General features: G+C 38.4%; 1 protein-coding gene across 3 annotated transcripts in view; it reads left to right on the top strand.

Annotated features, from left to right (window-relative positions):
* The first annotated feature begins 4,021 nt into the window (after window positions 1-4,021).
* The window catches only part of LOC121871030 (RNA binding protein fox-1 homolog 1-like), a 76,976-nt gene continuing 57,226 nt past the window's right edge, over window positions 4,022-23,771 (top strand). For all 3 annotated transcript variants that reach the window (XM_042373091.1, XM_042373092.1, XM_042373089.1), the window contains exons 1-2: window positions 4,022-4,105; window positions 13,011-13,192. The gene's annotated coding sequence lies outside the window, so the exon portion shown is untranslated. The remainder of the gene's footprint in view (window positions 4,106-13,010; window positions 13,193-23,771) is intronic.

Below are 23,771 nucleotides of genomic sequence, written 5' to 3'. Positions count from 1 at the left end.
AAAGGATTGACAAAAGGATGAATCAAAAGATTGCTGTTAGCCCTAGAACAACTGGAGAAATGCTAAAGGAATCAGACAATGCTGGTGAGACGATGGTGACTATACTGACAGATGCAATTATTTTTGGAATACATTGTTCCACCTGATTGGGAATATTTACTAGGAAAAAGTGATGCATTTGAATGTGGATATTGCAGGGGGCTGAAACTATTAGAACAAATTAGGAAGCTTGTGAAAAGTAACCAAAAAGTTGAAAAGGGAGAGAGTGGACCTGAATGAAATGCAGTTTGGGTTAATGCTAGGCAAGAAGACTACAGAGGCAATCAATATCCATGGCCAAACAAATACAAAAGGGTACGGAATTCGGGGAAATGTCCTAGCGTGGATAGAAGACTTTCTACATGACTGCAAGCAGTGTGTGGTGATTAATGGCACGAAATCATCATCTGTACCTGTCACAAGTGGGGTACCACAGGGCAGTGTATTGAACCAGCTGTTGTTTGTTTGTTTGTTTCATAAATGACATGCCTGACGTTGTACACTCCTCCATACAAATGTTTGCCGATGACGCCAAGTTATTTCGGGAAATTAAGAACCAAGCGGACTGTGAAGAGCTGCAGAAGGACCTCTGTGGGCTCCAGGAATGGTCGAAGGAATGGCTGCTGAGATTCAATGTCACGAAGTGCAAGAGGATGCACCTGGGGCGCACCAACGGTAAGGAGGCGTATCATATGTCCCAACGGGATGAAGAAACTGCACTAGTTGAGACTGAATGTGAGAAGGACCTAGGTGTGTATGTTGACAATGAGCTGAAGTTCTCGGGCCATTGCGAGAAGAAGGTAAATCAGGCAAATAAATTATTGGGTCTTATAAGAAGGTCGTTCAGATATCTAGACGGTCCGTCCCTCGTAACGATCTTCAGGAGTGAAGTGCTTCCCCATCTGGAGTACTGTCACCCCGTCTGGTCCCCGAGATATGCTAGGGACTGCCAATTGGTTGAAAATGTTCAAAGGAGGGCCACCAGACTGGTGCCTGCACTTCGGCACCTCAGCTACCCTGAGAGATTGGAGTGCCTGAACTTGCCTACCTTTTACTACAGACGGGGCAAGGGGGACCTAGTTGAGGTGTAAAAGCATCTCAGGGGGCACTGCTCAGTCGAGTGTCCTTACTTGGAGCTGGCGGACTCTCGCCCCACAAGGGGTCACAGCTCAAGATTGAAGAAGCCGCAAGTCCAGAAAACTGTAAGGGCAAACTTTTTTGGAGTGAGGGTTGTAAACTCTTGGAACAATCTACCAGAGAGTGTTGTGACGGCACCGAGTGTGAGCTCTTTCAAGACAAGACTTGACCAACACTGGAGCGGGTTGAGGTACATTCAGGAGCCGGTGCATGCCCAGTATTTGCCAACAGTGAGTGACAGAGACGTGACCTATCGCCCGGGCGGCTAGCGAGCCGATCTTTTGGTGAAGAAGATAAATGAAAAGGAAAAGTAATCAGAGACATGACCGATCGCCCAAGCGGCTAACAAGCCGATCAGTGGCGAAGAGGATAAAAGCAAAGCTGAGCTTTGTATTTGTAGAATTTGGGAGAACACATATGATAAGCAATGAGAAATTTAGAGGTCGAGGAGTGTTCTGCACAAGTGCTTATGGCAATGTATGAGGGCTGAAGGACTTCTGTAAGTGAGGAATATGAGGATAAAAGTAGGAGTACAAGTAAGACAGGCAAGGTACAACAGGACAGTGTACTGGGCCTGGTGTCAGCTTCAGGAGTGGTCAAAGGAATGGCTGTTGAGATTTAATGTCTCAAAATGCAAGTGGATGTCTCTATGTCATACCAAAAGTAAGGCGACGTACCACTTGTCCTAACAGGACGAAGAAACAGCATTAATGGAGATTAAATGTGAAAAGGCCCTGGGTGTGTATGTTGACAACGAACTATAAACACCCCAGAGAACATTACTCAGTTGAGTGTCTATACCTGGAGCTGGCGGACGCCCGCCCCACTAGAGGTCACTGCCCAAAGTTGAAAATACCACAAGTCCAGAAAACTGCAAGGGCAAACTTTTCTGGAGTGATAAGTGTGAACTCTTGAAACAATCTGCCAGAGAGTCTTTGACGGCACCAAGTGTGAGCTATTTCAAGACCAGACTTGACCAACACTGGCACAGGTATTAGATACATTTAGGAGCCAGTACATGCCAACAGTGCATAAGAGACGTAACCAACCGGCTAACGAGTCGATCAGTGGAGAAAAGGATAAAAGTAAAAAGTAAAAGTACTGTATGATCTTCAAAATTCCAGTATAAAACTCTTAAGTTTCCTTCTTTGGATTTTTGGCCCTAAAAGCTGAAGAAACTATGATAAACAAGACAACATTAGGAACAATTCGTGCCTGCCAGAGGGCACCATATTTTATGACGAAATATTATATGTGAAAAGCAAAACACGACATTCAAGTAGGAATATTGTGCTTCCTTCAAATAACTACCAGCGCATGAGAGAGGATGACCATAACAAACTTGAGGGATGTCTTAAAGGAAGAACCATATAATTAACGGACGCCTTACTCGTTTCAGGAAGGATCACCAGGATCTTATTGGATCCATATTCAATCCTGTATTTGCATATTTTCATTTAATCTGGACCGATCTTTGGTAATCACAAGAAAACCTGAAAACATTTGTGGGGTATGAGATTGTTTGGTTCACACTCAGGATGGGATGGAGAAAGGAAACTCACAATGTGCTCTCTATATACATGTTGTATTGGATGTACAATGCAGCTTGGTGCTGGGAAGGCAGCGTGGTTACAAGCGTGATGTAGAGAGAGCTGGTTGGTGAGGACGCTCAGAGAAGGACAGCTTGTGGGTCGCCGTGCTCGCCAGCGGGAGAGAGGACCGCCAGGCAGGCGGAGGAGCGAAGGGCCGCCAGGCAGCGGCGGAGGAGGAGGTGTTGCTGGCTGCGGCTGTAGGTAGAAAGAGGCAGATCACCACGAGGTCTGGTCTTAAATAGCGGGGGTAGGCGTGGCTTAGCAGTTGACCCCCGCTCCGTGATGTATGGCGGCGCTGGTTGACCTAGACCACGAGGCATACACTGGGGAATTGGTGGGGTCGGCTAGGCAGCGACAAACAGCGTTTGTAGGGGAGAATTCCACTACACTGGCATACATGAAATCAATTGCAGTAGAGAAAATTACAATGAGCTAAAAAGAGACCCAAGTATTTTTTTTCTATACACGAGAATGACGTGGGAAGCTTTTGACTACATTTTGAAGATTTAACATCATTTGACGAAAACAGGTGTAAATGGCACACCTCGCACAACTAGAACCACCGCAACAACATGTCCACCCGCACAAGCAAGCTCGAAAAAATATTTTGTTCATTTATTTTTTACTACTGACCTCAGAACATCTAATATTAAGTGCTCATGGCTTCAAAATGGCCTCAAAATGCCCATGATATTGGCCAGATTAAAAAAAAGGGGAGGGGAGGGGAGCTAACAGCCCCCTCCCCACCCCACCAAAAAAAAAACAGCTGGGTGGACTCGCTTGACTCATTTTGTTCCACCACACAAAACTTCTTGGACCTCCCCTCTTTTGATTTTCCTAGATCCGTCCCTGCGAAAGTTGGTGAAGCAAAGTGAAGACCAGGTTGGTCGAATGAATCATCGTGACTACCAATGTGGCGGAAACAGAGCTCAAGTAGAAGATGGTTGAACTTCCCAAGAGATTTACTCATGTGTCCTTACCAAAAGAAAGTTCAGAAGTCAGAAACGATTTTCATTCTGTAAGGATAAGCAGTTCTTCTCACGTTACAAAAGGACGTTGCACTATTGACTAAATTGGTGTCACGCTTTATAAAGGAAGAGCTGTCAAAAGGCAACAAAACGGATTTCTTGTTGAATATACGGAATCACGCAAAACACTTGATATGATGTCTGCATTCCTGCCCGAACCAATAAAATATCAGTTTACATTCTTCACAAAGTTATTTTAAAGAAAACGGAAAGTTTAAGAGAGGAGGACAAGCGACCAGTTGACCCAACACTAACAACAAGCGTCAAGATGGTGACGGCTGACACGCCTCAAAAATCTGTCCAGTAATTGTAAGTGAATTGTTTTATTAGTTACTCGTTAATCTATAAGAGGCGCTGTATTACTACTTAATATAACCTGACCTTTAAACAGTAGCTACTTGTAGTAGTGACGCCATATATGTAGGTTTACTCTCTTGCCTTTGTTGATGGAATGTAGTTAACACCTGATAGAAGCGTACAGGGACCTCTTAATATTACAGTAATATTTCCAGGTTTAGGTTGTTCTTTCCGCTAACAGAGGAAAGCGAATCAATTTGGGGTAAATTTGCATTTTCAACCAATATGGCTCTCGAGTTGAGCAATGTGATTTTCCGATAGTTAAGACAATTTTGACACTTTTCTTCTATGATTTTTCCGTCGCAAATGACCTATAAGTACCTAACCTGGGATTCCCCAGTATATTTAAGTAATTTGCGAGGGAAACATCATCGAAGAAAATTGTCTTAAAATTGTCCAAACCATTGGAAAAGCATTTTGCTCAACTCGATATCCATATTGGTTGAGTAATACCCAATTTGGAAGGTAAGGTATTCTTAAGGTGACCAGATTTCCTGGAGCTAAAACCGGAACATCTCATGAATAATAATTAAAAAAATATTTGGCTAACAACATAAGTAGTACATGACATCTTTTGGTTAATATTATGAAAGTACTATTTAACTTACAACTTATAGGTCTTAGGATGGCTTATCAATGCACAAAAATAATGTATTTCAATTCTTGTATTTTTCACTGGATGAGATCTTTTTTAGTAACTCTGGAGTGGATGTTAGCATATTGTTGAACTACAGACAAGTTTTATTGAAATTTATTTGGAATTATTATTGTTTCGGCCATTTAGCGAATTTTAGGATTTTATTTTACCAGGTTGGATTAGGTTAGGTTGAAGTTATGTTTTTCCAAAGAATTTTGATGTGTTTTGAATGAGTCTGATCTTCATTTCTATCGCAAATTACTACCATTGGAAATACCTGATTTCGAATTCCAATTAGGTGGATAACCGAAACAATAATTTCGCCCTTTATTTTAGTTATTTTTAAGGCTTTGAAGATTGGGACTGAAGATGTGATTTTTCAGATGTCCACATCATATTCATTTGAGAGAAAGCACTTTCAGTAGAAGAATTAGTCCCAGGAAGACAGTATGTACTGAACCAATTCAGACATGCATTGAGGACTGATATCTCTGTCTTTGAAGTGAGTGAATTATTCTCCCCAGTCCACGTCTCTTGGTAACCTGGATTTATTCCAGGTTACAGGACAGGAAAAAGAGAGTCAGCATTAATGGCACTAAATCCGATTGGGGTAACATCACTACTGGAGTATCCCAAGGCTCAATACTTGAACCTTTACTATTTATTATATACAGTACTGTATATAAATGACTTAGATATATGAGTAGACAGCAACATAAGAAAATTTTCTGACCACAATAAAATTGGGTGAGTAATTGAATCTGACGAGGACTCCGCAAAACTACAGGAAGATCTTAAAAAAAAAAAAATCTTAGCATGGCCTGAAAATGGCAGAAGAAATTTAGTGTGGACAAATGTAAAGTACTTAGCTTAGGAGATGTAAACAGAGAAATCAGATATCAGATGAACAACGTTGATATAGAGGAATCCGACTGTAAGAAAGATTTAGGGATAATGTTAAGTAGGAATCTTAAACCAAGACAACATTGAATATTTGCTGAAAACAAGGCTAACAAAGTACTTGGGTTCAAACAAATGAGTGTTAGTTACAAGACTAGCTAAGTTATCCTAAAACTATATCTTGCACTTGTGAGACCTCATTTTGATTATGCAGTTCACTTTTGGTCACTGTACTACAGAATGGATATTGAATCCCTAGAAAGCATACACTGGAGGATGACAAGACTAATCCTGGGCATTAGAAACCTTGAGTATAGAGACAGATTAAAGCATCTGAAGTTGCACTCCCTCGAGAGATGTAGAATGGGGTAGTATATAAATGGAAGTCAGTGTTAAACAAAGGTGATATAACAAAGGTACATAAATTATCCAACCAGGAACAAATTCGTAGCAATGGTTTTAAACTAGACAATTTTAGATTTCGGTGTGAGATAGGTAAACATTGGTTTGGAAATAGCGTAGTGGATGAGTGGAACAAGTTACCAAGCTTCATTATTAACTCAAACACTCTGGATAGCTTCAAATATAGGTTGGACGGATATATGAGCGATAGGGGTTGGGTGTAAACGGGACTGCCCAGTATGGTCCAACAGGCCCCCTGCAGTTTACTCCATTCTTATGCTCTTGTGTTCTTATGTTTCTCATCATTAATGTACAGTACTTTGAAACACACACAAACTCGTCAAATAACTGCATATTCTCAAGGGATTGCAAGTAACCCAACCATTGATCTAAGTACTGAACACATGAATTATAAAACCCCTATTAGGCCAAGATTCGTTTTAGGGTAAAATTTTAAAAATTAGATTAGATGAAACATTTTTCTCATCCACTTTTTGGCCTCTTCATGTGGTAAGACATTGTTTATCTAATATGGTATAATTCCCTTCAGTTGCTGGTTCAGGCACAATATATTTCAAGAATTACCTGTATTTATGAATGATAACAGTGAAACCTAACCCTGGTAGCTCCTGTACATGTTGTGGGTTCACTCTACTGGTATTATTATTATAACAAGAAGAAGGCACTACCAGTACTGTATGTTGTATATAGATTTACAGTACGTATATCTAAACATGTAAATAACTACAGTATCTGGTGGGTTAGTAATGAAAATAGTAATTTATAAAATACAGGTACTGTACTTGTATACAGTATACAGTAATGGTAGTTTTTCATAAAATGTGCTTAGAGGAAGTATTAAGGTCTTTAATTTACTGGTACAGTACGTAGCTCATTGTGGGTGTACGTTACTGTACATAGGTTACCTGGTACGTGTCTTAAAATGAACAAATAGTTCGACCACCAATATGTGGAGCATGGATTTACGGTTTATTAAAGTACGTAACATATTATATAGTGGGTTTGTATTAGTAGTAGTAATTTATAAAATACCTGTAGTATATGGTAAAGGTGGAGCAGATGGCTAACACCAGAAGGAGTTGTTTAATTGATTTAATTTTATCCACATGTTCTTTGGATGATAGTAAGTAATAAAAATGATACGACAATGCACAAAACCAAATAGAACCTGACCTAACCAACCAAAGAATCCCACCTAATCTTACCTAAATTCCCTGGACCCCTGGCATATTAAACAAAGTACAGTACTTACTTTGATATGTGGTACCACTGAAAGCAATTTTCTTGAAGCAGCATGGTATTATTTTATGTTTTTTGTGGATATTAGAGTACTCTCAAACTGAGCGGCTCGGTTGTTGCACAGAAACACACACAGCGGAAGACAACACATGCTGACATGGCAGATTTTTTGGAGGAGTATTTACGGTAAATAACTGCCTGTAATTCCTTCACATATAAAGCACGTAGAAAAATCATTTTAGTCTCATATGATCAGTTTTCACCGTATTTTACACCGCAATTTACCTCATCCTTCATGCCCTGCTGACTACAGGGGATTTTTTAGTGTCGATAGAGAAAAACAAAATACTTGTAATTAAAATGAAAAGTTTTGTATCATTTTTGTTACTTAATATCATCCAAAGAACATCTGTAGAAAAAATGAATGCAATCGAACAACTCCTTCTAGTGTTAGCCATCTGCTCCAATATTGCGGAATATATTAATAGCTTTTCACAAAATGTTCTTAAAGGACATTAGCTAATGTCTTTAACTTATGCTCTGTGTTGCTTGGTTCATCCTGTAAACATTGTTATCGAGATTTTGGTTGTTTTATCAAACAGCATCTCTGTTGCATTGTCATTTTTATGCCAGGGTAGTTTAAAAAGGTGCAAGTACTGAACCCCTGATGTACAGTCGGCCACAGGAATAAGTATACAGTGAGTTCTACTATAACGCATGTTTTGATAACGCGAATTTGCTCTAACGCGATTTATGAATAGAGGAACGATATTTGTTTAACGGTAACGCTTGTTTGCTATAACGCGATTTTTGCTTACTATTTCTCCAATTTTGTGGTATTAACTGTGAATATGGTAAAGAAGAATATCTCCAAGAAGCGTTCTGGTGATAGAATTCCCGGTGATGATCGTAAAAGAAAGGCTATAACCCTTGAAGAGAAGCTCGATGTTATCAACCTCAAAATCACCCTTTTCCCCCATCAAGTTACATTCATATTTTTTCAAGGTAAAGTGTTACATTTACTGTATGATTTCATTATTAGATATGAATGTAACATTTATTTAGACTGTGCTATCCTTTGTGTTAGGCTAACTACTAAATGTTTTCGATTTCGAGTAATCTGCACCTAACCCTATTTTCTCCATAAGCCCTGTTATTTCTAATACGCGATTTTCTATAACACGATATTTTACAAGAACACAATTATCGCGTTATAGCAGAACTACCTGTACTGTACACACTGTAGCTGTAAGGTCCGGAAATGGTCTGGTAACGTTGAAACTCTGCATCCAGATGCATGATGAAACTCGGCCCCCACCTGTTATCTCTAACTATTTGTTTTCCTTTCTTTATTCTTCTATTTACTCCTCTTCCTTCCTTTACTAATCCAAACATCAATAAAAAAAAGAAGGGTAAGAGAAATAGTGGGGGGAGGAGGAGAGAGCTGTTTGATAAATGCAATCCTATTCGGCAACAAGTTTACTACCATTGGATACAATATATTACTTGTAATATAAACACAAGACACTAGTCAAACATTCGCAACAAATGAATTTAAACATATATGTAGGAATAAAACATAAATTACAGGTTATTTTGTAATTATGTCTGTTCTGTTCAGGACAGTGTTACCAGATATTTTGTCTCAAACACGAACTGTAGGTGTATACTTATTCTTGTGGCCGACTGTACATTTTTATGATAGGAAATGGTGACTTTGTAACCTACTGTATTTTTCCATGTACAGTACAGTATAGTACAGTACCGAAGTATCAGAAATAGAGTAACTCAAGCAGTTAGAAATGCCTGTCGTAACTATTATACAAATAAGCTCCAGTCAGCATCAGGCGATAGTAAGAAAACCTGGAATGTCATAAATTCTATTCAGAACAGGAACACTCAACCTTCGGCCCCCCACTCAGCTTTTATGATAAACGATTCAGTTATAACGGAACCCTCCCTCATTGCCAACCACTTCAATGAATATTTTATTAATGTTGGGAAAAATCTTGCAGAGAGCATCCCTGATCACCATGAGGAATTTAGAGCCTACCTGCAAAACAGACAGCAAAATGAACTATTCTTATCCCCTGTCACAGCAGATGAATTACTGGCCATCATAAAAATGTCCAAAGATGCAGCAGCAGGCGAAGACAATATACCAATGAGCATCATTAAAAAAGTGGCTCACTTATTACTACCTGTTCTCCTCCACATTTGTAACTCCTCCTTCACTAGTGGTGTCTTTCCTGATAAACTGAAAATTTTTACAGTCCACCCGGCATATAAAAAATCTGGGGACAAAGGTTTCTTCAAGAACTACCGCCCCATATCAGTCCTCCCAGCCTTGAATAAGATACTGGAAAAGCTAGCATGTAATAGACTAAATTCCTTCTGCAATGCCAATGACATCTTTACAGACTCCCAGTTTGGATTTAGAGCTAGAAGGTCGACTGAGAGTGCTCTGCTATCCTTTACTAATGATATCTTAAATTCCTATGATGACAGTCAGTTCACAGTCGGTAAATTCTTGGACCTCTCTAAAGCCTTCGATACTGTCGACCATACCATCCTACTTTCAAAGCTTGAACATTACGGTGTTAGGGGCCTGTCCCACAATTGGTTTACCTCATATCTGTCCAACAGGATGCAGTATGTATGTTATATTATGTCTGTTATAATAACCACCAATCTGACTCCTCGCCTATCTTCTATGGAGTCCCCCAAGGTTCCCAGCAACTCAGACCTCCATTCCTTGATTAGAACTATGAACACTGAATTAACTAAAGTCGGGACCTGGGTAATAGGTAATAAACTGACCCTAAATCTTGAGAAAACCCACTACACGATCTTTCACGGAAGAAAAAACTTACCTCCAGACTTGAACCCCCTGTACCTTGGAAATATAGTCCTCAAACGCGAACAAAATGCTAAATTCCTCGGAGTTATTGTTGATGAGAAACTTAACTGGAGAAACCACATACAAGCCATACACAGTAAAATCAATAAACAGTGCGGTATCATGTATCACACTCGACAGTCACTCACTCTCACAGCAATGAAAGAAATCTATCATGATCTTGTTTACCAACACCTGATACACTGTCACACACTATGGGGGGCCTCTGGCTCTTCAAAAACACAATCCCTGGTTACTGCACAAAAGAGAGTTGTACGGACAATGACCTACTTGAAAAAAACAGATCACACTGACGAAAAATTTGCTATATTGAAAATTTTAAAATTCGAAGATATTAACACTTACTGCTGTGCCCTCTTTGTTTACAAATCTATCAATCATTTGCTTCACAATAATTACTTCCAGTTCTGGAATAATCAGAGATACAACTTAAGGCACCCAGAGCTACTAAGACCACCCCCCATGCGCTCCTCTCAGTCCCAGACCTCCATAAAATATCATGGTGTGAAGGTATGGAACAACTTACCCCCACCCATCAGAGCAAAGACTACGCTCCCTTCCTTTAAATCATCTCTAAAAAAATATCTATTGTCGAAGTATTAATATTTCTTGTAACACTTACTATATTTACAGTACCTGCTTTTATTGTACCACCAAATCCATTTTATCGGAAATTATCATGTAAGTAAATAAGTAATTACCATTGCAATACACATAATTGTCAACTAGACATAATCCTGAAAGCTCTGTCCTCTTGTTCAACCTTATTACTGCACAACCCAGGTTGTACTGCTCCCCCATTATACTTATGTTTTTAAATTCCACTCTAATGTATATGTATGTACTGTATATGTGTGTGTGTGTGTGTATATATGTATGTGTATGTATATATATATGTATATATAGATATATATATGTATATATATAGGTATATATATATATATATATGTGTATATATGTATAGGTATGTGTATATGTATGTATAAATAAAAAAAATAAAAAAAATAAAAAAAAATAATAATAAAATAAATAAATATTGAAGTGATAACCGTGGTAACACAGTGCTATATACTTATTACTACCATGCTATTGTACTATTCCAGATGATACTAAATGTTTCATAATACTTCCTTGAGATAAATGTATAGTACAGTGACCCCTCATTTAACAAACACCTCGGTTAACGTAATTTCGATTAACGAACTGCCTTCCATAAGGATCTTCAATTCGGTTAACGAAAAAAAATTCGGTTAACGAAGTTCTTACGAACCGACCTCAACATGTTTTCACTTGCACTGACCAGGCAACCAGCTTTAGTATCAGTCCGCCAATACATTAATCGGTTCTAGGGCTTAAATTCCTTACTATTTTAGTAAATATCAAGAAGTTTATACTATTCAATAATTTTAAAAGTTTAATATTCAATTTTTTAGTCATTTTAACAATTATTGAGCATAATTGAAGGTAAAGTGACTAGTTTAATGCGCGGCATCCAGCCTCTTAACACAGCAAACAGGAGTTAGTCTCTCTCTGTTTTCACCTTAATATTGGGATTTGCAGTTGTCAGTTGTTAGCAACACTCTGAAATCTAAGACCTTCTTGAGGAAAAATTTCTTTACTTCATGTACAAAACAGTTGTGAAACTAGTTTGTGAATAAAGCAGTGGTCATCCAGGCCTTTTTGTTGTGGCGGTAAAAAATTAGTAAGAGGAATGTGATGTTCAAACCCGTGTAGTTTAAGGGATTACTGTAAAGCGTTTTTTATGGAAAAATATAGAACTCGACGAGAAGTGAAACATGGTCTTTGGCGACCTTAAATCCGGGTGCACTTTACTCTTCTACAGAGATGAACATTCTATTAGGCATTTTTGTCACCATAAGCCAGTCTCATCGGCATTGAACACCTGTTCAGGCTTGTACCCCTTCTCTTGAATGTGAGCTTTAAACTGAGCTGGATAAGCCTTAGCAGCATCTTGACCTGTGGAACCTGCTTCTCCAGTAATCTTGAGGTTCTGCAGACCGTATCTCTTCTTAAACTTTTTAAACCATCCTTTACTAGCTGTAAAGGATGATTTCTTTTGGCCTTGAATGTCACCACTTGCATAACTTGCACTATTAGCACCTCGCCAGGCTAGCACCACCACTTGCACTATCTCTTGAAAAACGTTCATATAGGGTCTTAGCTTTGTCCCTGATAATTAGAGATTCAACATTTACGTTACGGCAGTTCTTATCTTCAATCCAAATACTGAGAGCCTTTTCCATCTTGCTCATAACAGGGTCTCTGTGATGCAGTGTCTTGTTGGCAGCACTTGTAACACTCAGGACAATGCACTCATGGCTCTCCCTTTCTTCTTTATGTAACGAATGCTCGACTTGTTCATGACATAATGGTGACCACAGACAGCATAGCTCATGCCACTATTCAGGAGGAGTAGGGCATTTGTGAGGCATGGTGAGAGAGTAGGGGAAGGCAGAATGGATACGTAAACAACAAAGCTCTTCGCGGGCTAACAGTGAGGGCGAGACAACCATACGGCCATGAGTGGAAAATGTCACATGCGACACACGTACACAACCTCCCTTGCTCCCCAAGCAACCTGTAATGCAATCCGCGGACGGGCGAGGAATGTGATGTTCAAACCCGTGTAGTTTAAGGGATTACTGTAAAGCGTTTTTTATGGAAAAATATAGAACTCGACGAGTTTGTTGGCATGTAGTATTTTTCTTTTTCTACAGAGGTACCAAGAGTTTGGTGCTAAGATCTTCCCTAACACTCCTGGTATGAACCTTCAGGGACAATCTCTCATTAACTGGGAGGCATCAACACCCCCATTAACTACATATACCTCCACTCTGCCAAGACCCATTTTGACAACATTTACCCTGGTCCTCAAGTGATACCATCACTAAACATCCAGGTGAGTGTTAGTTTTTTTTACTGTACTGTATTGTATTCACCATTAAGTGTATCTCTGTGACTTCCCATTTTCTTGGTGGCTTAGAGATGTCAACACCTGACCATAGGCCTCTACAGGTGTCAAGCAGACATGTTATGATTCCTCCACAAATGGAATCGATTACGATTACCTTTCAAGTCCATGATTACAATTACGATTCCTTCCAAAAGTATCATGATTCCTACGATGCCAAATTAGGTAAACAAAAGAAAACAATACAATACTTAATCACTGTCATGAATGGAGTTTATTGCTAAATACTGTATAGAGAATATTAAATACGACAAAAAAAACATAACTCAACAAGTCATAAATATGAGAACATATAGCTACTGTAAATAAAAAATTGGTACCTACTTAATGAAGATTTTATTCATACGAAATCATTCCACATATTTCCATAGACCTACATTTTCGAGAATTTCTACATAGAATATCTTAATTTTTTAATTTGATGCTATAATACTTTTTTCACATTCTGTACCATAAGTTTAGGAACATAAGAATGGTGGAAACTGCAGTGGGCCTATTGGCCCTTACTAGGCAGCCCGGTTTACACCCAATTCACATCGCTCATATATCTGTCCAACCTATATTTTAAGCTACACAATGAACTCGAGTTAATGATGGTGTTTGGTAACTTGTTTCACTTATCCACTACTCTATTTCCAGACCAGTGTTTACCTATCTCATGCCTACATCTAAATTTGTCTAATTTAAAATCATTGCTACATGTTCACGCCTAGTTAGATACAGTATGTCTGCGTTTAACGTCGTCCCGCTTAACGTTGTTTTGGTACTACGTCGCTAAACTTCAGAGACCAAAAATTCGTTTAACATCCTGGTGATCCGATACTACACTATTTTGCGTCGTCACAGACTACATTTTACGGTGCATCACCCGCTCTCGTCTGGCCGCACTATGCTCTCTTGGCTTGGCGCAGAGTCTCAGTGACTCACCACCCTCCTCCTCCGCTCCCACCCTCCTCCTCCACTCCCGCCATACTCCTCCCCTCCCACCATCCTCCTCCTCTGCTTCACTATCCACCACACACTCGCTCTACCACCTCCGCCCATTGGTGAGTACCAATACAAACTTAGTTGTATATGTATGCATTATTTTCTATAGAAATTGCAATGATTTTCTGTATATGTAATGTATTTCATGGGGCAAAGGGAGGCTCAGGAACATAACTCCCGTATTTTATCTATTTCTTATGGGGAAAATTGATCCGCTTAACGTTGTTTCATATAACGTCTCATTTTTAGGATCATAACCCCAACGTTAAGCGAGGACTTATTGTAGTTTAAGTACCTTTGTTATATCACCTTTGTTTAACCCTGTCTTCCATTTATGTATCTCAATCGTATCGCTCTTCACTCTATGACTCGAGGGAGTGCAAATTCAGATGCTTTAATCTGTCTCCATACTCAAAGATCCTAATGCACGGGATTAGCCTTGTCATTCTCTTCTGAATGCTTTCTCGTGATTCGATATCCATTGTATAGTATGGTGACCAAAAGTGAACCGCATAATCAAAGTGAGGTCTCACATACGTGAGATTTAGTTTAAGGATAACCTCGCTAGTCTTGTAACTAACACTTTTGTATGAACCCAAGTACCTTGTTAATGCAATCATATTTGCATTGCTGTATTAGCTTAAGGTTCCTGCTTACCATTACTCCTAAATCTTTCTTGTAATCAGATTTTCAAATATCAACACTTCAATTTGATATCTGGTTTCTTTATTTACATCTCCTAGGGTAAGTACTTAACTTCCATATTAAATTTCTTCTGCCATTTTTCAGACTGAGAAAGTGTTTTAAGTCTTCCTGTAATTTTTCGGAGTCCACGTCAGATTTAATTACTCGCCCTTATTTTAGTGTTATCAGCAAATTTACTTAAAATGCTGTCTATGCCTATATCTATGTGATTAATTTTCTATAAGCTCTATTTCATCTATATATTACTAAATTTATATAAATTCCCAACATCATAACTATATAGACAGATTTTTGTTACATGATGTTTTTGCCCAGTCTTGCTGTTGAGTGAGAATTATTTACCAGTGTCATGGGACCTACTAATCCAAACACCGTCAGGCACCTCCCACTCTTCACACTGTGGACCAATAACATATCTTAAACAACAAAGGTGTCAAGTCAACGTAGGGATTATAAAAGTGCAAAGTCCTTTGGGAATTGGCCAACTCTGTGTCTCGTGGCATGGGTGAGGTCCTGCTTCACTCATCTTTGTTCTCCCCAATGTCAATTTGATATGATGTAATCATGAGTATGGTTCCTTTTGCTTTGGAATTGATTGTGGTTACAATTCCTTTGTTTTCCAAGACAATGAAATCCATTATAAATACAGTTCCTCAAAAAAATGTGGAATCAATTCCAATAATTACGATTACAACATAACTGGTGTCAAGTCTTCCTGGACTTTTGCCAGGTGTCTGTGTACAGAGTTATAACTTATTGTCTGAGACACTTACTGATGCTTGAACCTCGGTAAATTAAATATTCATTGCTGTTTACATGTACAGTAAAGCCTCTGATAACAACGGTTCGACCAACAACTTTTCATATTTAAGACCCCAGGTAATTTAGGACCCAATTCAATTTACGTCCTTATTTAATTCATATTTACGACCAAAATATAATAAAAATAAAATAAAATTACATTTTCATATAAATAATAACTATCTCGATATGTATTATATAAAAAAAAATACTGTAAAAAAATGAAAGAGCGCCTTGGGCAAGAAGCTGCCTGGCTCATGAGTGTTAATGTACATCGCCAGTAAACAACAGTCAGAGCTTGGCGGGCCTTTTGTTTTCACGCATCTGAACAGGAACAAGAGAAAAACTTTCTCAGGTTTCTTACAGCATTTTTGCATTCAACATGAGCAGGAGAGCAAGTGATGGTAGTGTCGTTTCAAAAGCTAATAGAAAGTGTATAAGCTTAGCCGAGAAACTAGATGTGTTTAAAACGATATGAAAAAGGTGAGAGGTCTGTGGATATTATATGGAGCAGGCAATGAACATATTTTCTGAAGTGGATCCATTAACAGAACAAAGCATTAAATTTAAATAAACGCAAATGACCTCTACATAAAGATGTATAATGAGAAAAGAAAGCAGCTGTGCAAGGTTCTTTCGACAGCTTTATTATTCAGGGGCCTAAACCATCGAATTCAGCATCATAAGCAGCTTCAACATCAACTTCATGTTCAGTAACAGTTTCAGCAACAGCTTTATGGAAAGCTACAGCTTCAGCCAGAGCTGAACCTGATGACTTCGTCATTTGAGTACAAACTCGCACAGTATTCATTGGCTCTCCATATATTTTAGACTTTACCACCATTGGTGTGTAGAATTTTTGTTTTACATTTGTAAATATTATTGAAAACATGTATGAACAGTAAATAAGTGTTGCTTTCTTTTTCATATGTAGAGAAATGACGATTTGTTTTCACATGTACGCACTTACTGTACATACGTTGTCGTTCCCAATCATCTCGCTTTATTTCTTTACCATTAGTGGTTAGCTACTTCTAGTGTTCCATTTATTAACATTAAATAACATTACTTAAAACATACATACAGGTATTAAATTTTTTTAAATTAAGTTCACTACAGCTACAACAGGGGTTTTATTTTCTTCAGTTTCTTATGTAGAACCATCGTCACTCACGAAAACAATGCCGTCTTGTCTCCTCGTGTGTGTTTTAATATTCTACGTATTATTAACGAATTGCATTGTTCATTTCACATATATAAACATTAATTCAATCAATTACATATTCAGTAATAAACAATAATGAATCTTTTGTACATATTCTTAAGATAAATGACTAGGTTTCCTTGAGTGCGCACGTATACATTGGCGTTCCACTATCAGTCTCACTTTTTCTTTAATATCAGTGCTTACGTTTACTGTACATTAAGTAACATTAATTAAAGCATACATATTTTTTTACATTAATTTTATTACAACAACAACCAGGGTCTTATTTTCTTCAGTTTCAGGTGAATAAATAATAATAATAATAATAATTAACGGTTTATTGAAAGAGCTTGGCAGCCAGAAGGCTGAAAATATACAGGTACATATTTGGGGAATGGGTTACGAATTACAAATAATATACAAGTAACATAAGTGACACAAATAAGACATATAATAACTAGATGGGGAAAAGCTCAAACTACAGTTCATTTCAACATAGTGACAGTGTAAGGAGCAGTGTTTACTGGGAGTGAATACACTGATTTATTACAAGTTATTGATAATCTTTACAATGGTTGGGACTGGGCTGTTCTTATAGCGATCAGTTCGTGCACGTATGGGCTGGATGCGGTTGTGGTGTCGAACAGCAATTCTCGGACAAGGGATCTCAGGTGGTAGTAGGAGCCGGTGTCGGGGATGGTGTAGAAGCTTCTTACCAAATTTGCAGATGAGGTCGTGGTGATGGTCAGTGAGAGTCGAAAGGGTCAGTGTGTTGAGCGCTTCTTGATATGTGGAGTAGGAAGGGGAGAGAATAATCTTGCATGCCCTCTTTTGCACTTTTTCTAGGTGTTTACGTTGTGTGGCATTTAGGGAGGAAGACCAGGTGGGGGAGGCATAGGTGAGCTTGGGAAGTATGAATGTTGTGTAAACACTGAGGAGCTCGTGTGCAGGAACTCCGAGGGACTTGAGTCGGCGGAGGAGGTGGAGGCGGAAACTGGAGGATTTGACAACTTCACTGACGTGTGGTTTCCAATTTAGTTTGTTGTCTATGGTGACGCCGAGGAGCTTCGTGGAATCTACAACCTGGAGTGTGTTGGGACCTAGAGTAATGGAAGGAGGTGGGACAATGTCGGAGGAGAGGTTGATGTGCATAACCATGGTCTTGGTATGGTTGATGGTGACATGGTTGTTGGTGGCCCAGTTTTGGAGACTGTTCAATAAATCCTGAAGGGGCGGTATAGTTTGGAGCAGAATTGTTGGCGCTGATCCCAATGGTGGAGTCGTCGACATATTTCCAGCGAGCAGGGGTTTCTCTTAGGGCATCATTGATGAGCATAAGGAAGCAGAGTGGTCCCATCTTGGTGCCTTGGGGGCGCCACAGGTGAGTGACCGAAAGGTGGAGACAGCCCCTCGGAAGCGTACAGCTTGGCGTCGGTCACTGAGGAAGTCTGTAAGCCATGGTATAAGACTTCTCCGAAGCCCGAGGTCAATAGCTTTGTTGATGATTATATTGTGGTCGACTAGGTCGAACGCTTTAGTGAAATCAATGAAGGCGACAGCTACAGACGTTTTTCGTTTCTCGAGATGGCGGTATATGTAATCGAGAAAGCTGACATTATGGGTGTAAACACTGACAACAATGTCGTCTCTTATCCTCTTGTGTGTTTTAATATTCTACGTATTATTAATGAATTGTATTGTTCATTTCGCATATGTGAAGATTAATTCAATCAAATACATATTCAGTAATAAACAATAATGAATCTTTTGTACATATTCTTAAAAAGATAAATGACGCGGTACCCTTAAACGCGCACGTATATGTTGGCGTTCCCAATCCATCTCCTTTTTTTTTTTCTTTGCCATTAGTGGTTAGCTACTTCTATTGTTCCATATATTAACATTAAATAATGTTACTTAAAACATATATTAATTTTTTTACATTAATTTTACTACAGCTACAACCAGGGTCTTATTTTCTTCATTTTCTCATGTAGAACTATCGTCCCAGACTCCTGGCTGTAAACACAAACGAAAACAATGGCGTCCCATCTCCTCTTGTGTGACCATATTATTATTCATTTGTATTGTATTAGGTGCATTCAGAAACATTATTTAAAGAATATAGTTTGTAAAAAGCCACACAAAATAAATGAAAAGGTCACATTTGGGAATGCATCTCATTATTATTGCTTTATTTTAATGGTAATTAATGATTCGCAATACGATGATTCACCTTACACTGCAATATTGGAGGACACATTACCGTCGTTATTCGAAGCTTTACTGTATATTTTAAATGAATATTCTTTCAGGTAAAATGCAGTCTTAAGACCCAGCATCTGTGTGACATGTGTTACAGTCAGGTTTTAGTGACCAATCAAGCAAGTTTTCTTGGGAAATTTTTTTAACATTAAATTCATAATTATGAAACTGATGACTATCTCTTAGTTTATTCAAGAGAGTGGACTAAATTAAAATAACATAAATTTGTATTGTACTGTATTTAATAATGATTTGGGATAAAATAATAAACAAAATGCCATTACTTGTATTACACCATGTTTTCTGTTTTTTCTGATACATTAACATTTATTATGTAAGAATTTTGGAATTAAAAACAATGAAATTAATACTACAATATAAAACAAACTGAACCATTGAGAATGTCACACAGTAAAGTACAACACATAAACTTAATAAATTATATTGATCCAACCTTGATCCAGAGAGACAGACCATAAATTGGAGAGGTTTAGCTTTACTGACAAACTGGTCAAGTGCACGAGCTTATGTACAATAGCAGAGACTGGCCACTGAGGCCTACTAATAAAAACCTGTCGATGGGAGTCACCAGTAAATACTTTGCTGTATGTTTATCATAGAAGAAATGAATACATAAAATACAAGTATATAGTCTTTTTAGCAAAGGAGTTCCTTAAAAGTGAGTTAAATGGGTTTATTTATGTTCTGGCTGCTCCTCACAAGTTATTATTTATTAGACTGTGAGAAGTAGAGATTTGGTGAATAATTAAAGTCTGGGGGAATCAATAGATACAGTGGTCCCTCGGCTAACGAGCACAATCCGTTCTAGAAGGTTGCTCGTTAACCGAAAAACTCGTTAACCGAAACCATTGTTTCAATGGGTTTTTGGGTAATTGGTTCCAGCTCACCGAAAATTGCCTAAATTCAACAAAAAAGGTAGAAAAGTACACTTACTTTGAGGTGTGTAAGTAGAAGGCTCCTGGATGATGATGATGATGATGGGAATTAGAATGGGGGTGGAGGCGAAGGGAGAAGAGAAGGCATTGGGGTGGAAGAGAAGTCACCCCATGGTGCCATTTCACCCATAAAATTTTAGTACTCTTGGTGTAATTCAAGATTATTTTCTTTAAATCAACACTGCACTGCATTATATATTGTCAATATGTAAAATATATTTCAAAATGACCAATAATTTGCTTGCAAACACAGAAAAAAAGCATTTAGTTGAAGAGAGTCTCAAGCAAGATGTTACCTCCACTGAAAAGACAGAGAGACTGGCGAATGTTTCGTGTGTTGCCAGGCTGGATGGCGCGCATATAACTAGTTTCCTTACCTTCAATATTGTTCAATAATTGTTAAAATGACTAAAAAATTTAATATTAAACATTTAAAATTATTGAATAGTATAAACTTCTTGATATTTACTAAAATGGTAAGGAATATAAGCCCTAGAACCGATTACTGTATTGGTGGACTAATACTACAGCTGGTAGACCGCCAAATGCAAGCGAAAACATGTTGAGGTCGGCTTGTAAGAAACTCGTTAATCGAGGGATTGCTCGTTAACCGAAGTTAAGAATCTTATGGAAGGTAACTCGTTAACAGAGGCGCTCGTCAACCGAGGGACCACTGTATCTTGATTCTCTTCCTTTATATTTATTATTACACTGGACCCTCGCGTTACAGGGATTCTGGTTACGGAAATGTGCCTTACGGACATTGTAAATCACTGCCACTAAAATCAGGATAGGAATGTAAATTCGCCCTTACGGAATTTTACAATAAATATTTTTTTAAATTCTAAATACGATTTTTTTTTTTTTTACCAACCTCAAGTGCAAGTACTACACCTAAACGAGTATGTAAAAGAATTACTCTGGATGTAAAACTAGATGTTTTATGGAGGTTTGATCCAGGGAAAAAACCTGGCGCCATTTCTAAAACTTGTATTTACAGCATGCAATTCAAATTTGTGGATTTTCAATTTGCGGATCTCGATTATTCGCAGATGACACCCTGGATGTAAGGGTAGTTTTAAAGTTGCCGTCATTTTTGCGGCCAGGACAAGGAGCCATTTGTTCTAGAGACAGTAATTTCCTTTACCTGTATTGTATATATGTGTGTATGTAGACACACACACACACACACACACACACACACACACACATATATACAATACAGGTAAAAGAAATAATTGTTCTAAGGGCAAAAATATAAAGGGAATACTGTACATTTCTTTGATCACAAGTAAAAATATACCCCCCTCCCTGGTCAGCAAATGTTATTCGCGGATTTGGCAATTCGCGGCCATTTTGAGAACCTAACCCCCGAGAATTTGAAGGGCATACTGTACAGTGTAACCCCGCTTTATGCGGTCAATTAAACCCACGGAGGCCCGCGTAAAGTGAACAACAGAACATATGGGATTAATTGAAATAGAGACTGGGCCGACCCCCAAACTCCACTTTTTCAGACACAATACCTACGTTGTAGTAAAAATAACTTCTTAATTTTATGATGGTATGCACACACAATTAATAATTAAGAGAAATATGAATAATATTAGGTTTTTTAACACTTACATTAGTAGAAAAGATGGCTGGGCACACGGGGATGGGGGGTTGGTTCCGAGGCAGAGGGCAGATTATTGGCCCTCACCTGTATCACTTGTATCAATTGTATCACTATCCACCACAGAGGCTTGCAGGGCCTCTTTGTCAAACCCCTCAAAGTCCATATAAGTCCATATCCTCACTATCACTATTACTGACTTGGGCTGGCTGTGGTGGGTGAAGAACTCGGTAATGTTTTGATGACTGGGCGACCCTGTGCGCACCCTGCCCGCGCCGCTTCCTGCGTATATGAGTAGAGCACAGCGTAAAGTGGGAATTCCGGTTCTGGCGGGGTACCGCGTAAATGTAGAAACGCACAAAAAAAAACGCGTAAAGCGGGGTATTACTGTACTATTAAATTTGTGGTAAGTAAAATTATAAAATGTCGAAACTATAAATATTATGTGTTAAGAAATGTTTACTGTATATATGTCTCCATTTATAAGTGTGTTTCATTACTTGTGTTGACTGAAAAAATTCCTGTGTGAACGCATCTTCACTTTTGATATGGGAGTACGGTATATGGGAAAAAATAGTTCGTGTTACGGAAATTCGCGCTATGATCACTTTTTCAACACCACATCCATTCCGTAATACTTGGGTTCAGTGTATTTTGAAATTAATAATGGTGAAATTAAGGCAAAAATTGGAGGTACCATATATACTGACATAAAGCGACTGGGCCTATAAGACGACCCCAAATTTTCAATTTAAAATATAAGTTTTAGCCTATACTGTCGAATAAGATGACCACTAATCAGGTACTAATCAGTAGTCTTATCCTGCTGTCCCAACTTCCACTGACCATCGGTACCGGTAAGCAATGCAGCCTAAACTCGAAAGCTAATGTTAATAAAATAAAATACTTGTAATTTACCGTACTGTCAGTGCAAAGTGCAAGATATTTTAGCCTTGCCTGTTTGAAACAAGGCTAGTTCACATGACTCACTGCTGCAGCATAGCTGTAGTGACCGTAAACACTTGAGATGTCATTGTGGCGTCGGTTCTTTTATGGGAACTGATTTCTGGATTGAATATGGTAAAATTTGCCATTTACGTGACACTGGAGGTTTGATTTATTTCCTTATAAATGTACAGTAATGTATTTGAAATTTAAGCATCAGTACATTTTCACAAATTTTAAAAATTTATGTATATAGGCTATATTGGTAAGACTGCATTCGCAACATCTGTTTACACATTTACACCAATCTTCGGTGCTCTGTATATTTTAGTTTGTTTGATTACGGTGCAATACTTCATGTGTCATTAGCATTTGTGTGAAAGAAAGAGTACATGCTTATTGAATAGTGTATTTATTACCTTTAAAATATTCAAACCCAATGGAAAAAAGCTAAATGCTTACATTTTATTGGCAATGCTAACTAAAATGGTTATTACTTCAATCATAATTTATTAAAATCCTTCAAAATCCACATCATCATCAACCGATGATCTCTGGCACCCATGGGACTGACCTAAGCTGTAGGATTTAAGGTTCACATTTTATGCTTGGCATATAAAATTACCCCTAGTTTTGGGGGGGGGGTGTTTTTAAGCTTCAAAGGTCGTCTTGTACAATTTTCCGAGGGGCATGTTTTCCGGAAAATTCAGAGAAAATTTTCCCGATATCCGGAAAATTTCGGGGATGGGGGGAGTTCTTTTCCGGGTTTGAGAGATGAAATTCAGGCGCATTTTCTGGAAATTCTGAGAAAATTTTTCCGTTATTCGGAAAATTCCGGGGATGAGGGATTTTTTTCAGGGTTTGAGAGATATGGAATGGCCAATTTCTGGAACTTACGAGAAAATTTTTCCGGGTAACGAAGATATCACTGTTGTTGGTTGGTGATCCTCCCACAGGATTTTGATAGCATGATGGTTCCTTTTCAGTTACACTAGCATTCTTCTCGGCTGCTTTTTGGAAAAGATT

Source organism: Homarus americanus, unplaced genomic scaffold (assembly GCF_018991925.1).
Source record: "Homarus americanus isolate GMGI-L3 unplaced genomic scaffold, GMGI_Hamer_2.0 scaffold52512, whole genome shotgun sequence".
Classification (NCBI taxonomy): Eukaryota; Metazoa; Arthropoda; class Malacostraca; order Decapoda; family Nephropidae; genus Homarus; species Homarus americanus.
The sequence above is the reverse complement of the archived record's forward strand: the minus strand, read 5'-3'. Positions and strand labels throughout refer to the sequence as shown.